Source organism: Tachyglossus aculeatus, chromosome X1, assembly GCF_015852505.1.
Source record: "Tachyglossus aculeatus isolate mTacAcu1 chromosome X1, mTacAcu1.pri, whole genome shotgun sequence".
NCBI lineage: Eukaryota > Metazoa > Chordata > Mammalia > Monotremata > Tachyglossidae > Tachyglossus > Tachyglossus aculeatus.
Window position 1 is genome coordinate 6,809,857 of NC_052101.1, and position 3,703 is coordinate 6,813,559.

A 3,703-nucleotide genomic window follows, 5' to 3' on the forward strand; every position below is an offset into this window, starting at 1 on the left:
TTTACTTAAATTAATTTGGGTTTGGATCACAAATCGCACTTCGGATTACCGACAGCCAGTTAAAGCAGTATCATTTTCTAGTAGAGGGGGAAAAAACCTGTTTGCAAAAACATGAGCTTTTGTATGAAACAAAAAAGGATCCCTGAACATAAAGAAAAAAATATCTTTGACTATGGAGAGTAAAGCCAATTTTGACAATCTATGAGGGAGGAAAGAGTGGAAAAAAACCACTGTGGCTTTTAAAACTTAGAAGTTCATGTATGTTTGTTACTGTGGGCTTAATTTATAGTTGTTGGGTAGGGACTGTCTCTATTTTTTGCCAACTTGTACTTCCCAAGCGCTTACTACAGTGCTCTGCACACAGTAAGCGCTCAATAAATATGATTGAATGAATGAATGAATGGTGAAAAGGGGATTATTATTATTATTATTATTATGGCATTTATTTAGCGCTTACTATGTGCAAAGCACTGTTCTAAGCGCTGGGGGGATACAAGGTGATCAGGTTGTCCCACGCGGGGCTCACAGTCTTAATCCCCATTTTACAGATGAGGTAACTGAGGCTCAGAGAAGTGAAGTGACTTGCCCAAGGTCACACAGCAGGCATGTGGTGGAGCCGGGATTCGAACTCACGACCTCTGACTCCAAAGCCCGTGCTCTTTCCACTGAGCCACGCTGCTCAGTGGAAAGGTAGAAAGGGGAACTGTATATCTGCTTATATCCTCCATGAAAGCCGGAGACAAATTCATCCCTGTGTTAGTCACTCCAATGCCAAGCCATAGCCTCTTTAGAAACAAAGAAAATGAATTAGGCTACTACTACTACTACTACTACTACTAATAATAATAATACTAATAATGGTATTTATTAAGCACTCACTATGTGCAAATCACTGTTCTAAGTGCTGGGGAGGTTACAAGGTGATCAGGTTGTCCCACAGGGGGTTCACAATCTTCATCCCCATTTTACAGATGAGGTAACTGAGGCCCAGAGAAGTGAAGTGACTTGCCCAAAGTCACACAGCTGACAATTGGAGGTGCCGGGATTTGAACCCATGACCTCTTACTCCAAAGCCCGGGCTCTTTCCACTGAGCCACGCTGCTTCTCTTAATGATAATAATGATGACATTTGTTAAGTTATTGTTATTATTATTAAGTGCTTGCTGTGTTTCAATCACTGTTCTGGGCACTGGGCAAGATGCAAGATAATCAGGTCAGACACGGTCCCTGTCCCACGTGGGACTCACACTCGACACCATTTTACAGTTGAGGTAACTGAGGAGCAGAGAAGTGAAAAGAATTGCTTAAGGAGTCACAGCAGGCATGCGGCAGAACTGGGATTAGAACCCAGAACCTCTGAATTCCAGGCCCGTGGTCTTTCCACTGAGCTATGCTGCTCCGCGAGACTGATCAATAGCCACAAGGAACACTTAGTACAGTGCTCTGCACACAGTAAGCGCTCAATAAATACGATTGAATGAATGAATGAATTTATGCACAACTATAAATCACATGCTGAAGTTTCTAAAGACTTCATCTTCCATTGCTATCACATAGAGAAGCAGCGTGGCTTAGTGGAAGGAGCACAGGCTTTGGAGTCAGAGTTCATGGGTTTGAATCCCGGCTCTGCCAATTGTCAGCTGTGTGATCTTGGGCAAGTCACTTAACTTCTCTGTGCCTCAGTTCCCTCATCTGTACAATGGGGATGAAGACTGTGAGCCCCCCGTGGGACAACCTGATCACCTTGTAATCTCCCCAGCACTTAGAACAGTGCTTTGCACAGAGTAAGTGCTTAATAAATGCCATTATTATTATTATTATATCTTCAGTAAGCGCTCAATAAATACGATTGAATGAATGAATGAATTTGTAAAATGGGAATTCGATACCTGTTCTTCCTTCTACTTCGATGGTGAACCCCATGTGGGACAGGAGTGCTGTCTGACCTTGGTATCTTGTGTCTATCCCATTCATTCATTCTTTCAATCGTACTTATTGAGCGCTTACTGCATGCAGAGCACTGTACTAAACGCTTGGGAAGTACAAGTTGGCAACATAAAGAGATGGTCCCTACCCAACAACGGGCTCTCAGTGTTTAGTACAGGGATTGGCACTTAGTAAAAGCCTAACGTATACCACAATTATTATCATTAACTAGGTTATATTTCTAGAAAATGTAGTTGAATGATGAATGTCTGGTTTGGGGAGTATTTTTTCCCAAAGGCTTTTAAACAAATAGTTGGGATCTATTCCAGAACCAGGCCACAAATGATGGCTGAGCCCAACAAATAAAAATGACTGTATTTGCTAGCCTAATTTCCTCCCAGCCCAAAATTTGAGGAGGAAATAATAATAATAATAATAATGGTATTTATTAAGCGCTTACTATGTGCAAAGCACTGTTCTAAGTGCTGGGGAGGTTGCAAGGTGATCAGGTTGTCCCACAGAGGGCTCACAGCTTTAATCCCCTTTTTCCAGATGAGGTAACTGAGGCATAGAGAAGTTAAGTGACTTGCCCAAAGTCACACAGCTGACATTTGGCAGAGCCGGGATTTGAACCCATGACCTCTGACTCCAAAGCCTGGGCTCTTTCCACTGAGCCACGCTGCTTCTCTCTAAGTTTTTTTTTTACTACGTGCCAAGCACTGTTCTAAGCACTGGGGAGGATACAAGGTAATCAAGGTTGTCCCACATGGGGCTGACAGTCTTCATCCCCATTTTACAGATGAGGAAACTGAGGCCCAGAGAAGTGAAGTGACTTGCCCAAGGTCACACAGCTGACAAGTGGCGGAGCCGGGATTAGAACCGGGCTCTTCCCACTGAGCCACGCTGCTTCCCCTATGAAAGGATATCTTTGTAAACTGATGCAGCATGCATCACAAGAGGAAGAGGAGAAGGGAGGGGGGAAGAAAGGGTGGCTATTTTATCATCATCATCAATCATATTTATTGAGCGCTTACTATGTGCAGAGCACTGTACTAAGCGCTTGGGAAGTACAAATTGGCAACATATAGAGACGGTCCCTACCCAACAGTGGGCTCACAGTCTAAAAGGGGGAGACAGAGAACAAAACCAAACATACTAACAAAATAAAATAAATAGAATAGATACGTACAAATAAAATAAATAAATAAATAGAGTAATAAATATGTACAAACATATATACATATATACAGGTGCTGTGGGGAAGGGAAGGAGGTAAGATGGGGGGGATGGAGATGGGGACGAGGGGGATAGGAAGGAAGGGGCTCAGTCTGGGAAGGCCTCCTGGAGGAGGTGAGCTCTCAGCAGGGCCTTGAAGGGAGGAAGAGAGCTAGCTTGGCGGAGGGGCAGAGGGAGGGCATTTTATGCAATACTTGGGAAAAAATGCAATAGTAGTAAGAGACCTTCCTAGCAGTAGGAAGGTCATATTTGTCCTTTTACCTTTCTCTTCCTTCTCCTTTCCTTTCCTCCTCCTCTTGTGATTTCTGCTCCCCTTATTGATAGACTTATGAATTCTTGTATGCTGTCAAGTAACAGTCCCCCAACTGGTGTGGGACTGTTACAAAATGTATGCAAAAAGCTGGGGCAATTATGAGAGCAATCCAGCAGACAATTACTCTCCCCTCCTTCAAAGCTTTATTGAAGGCCCATCTCCTCCAATAGGCCGTCCCTGACTAAACCCTCTTTTTTTTTTAATGGCATTTATTAAGCGCTTACTATG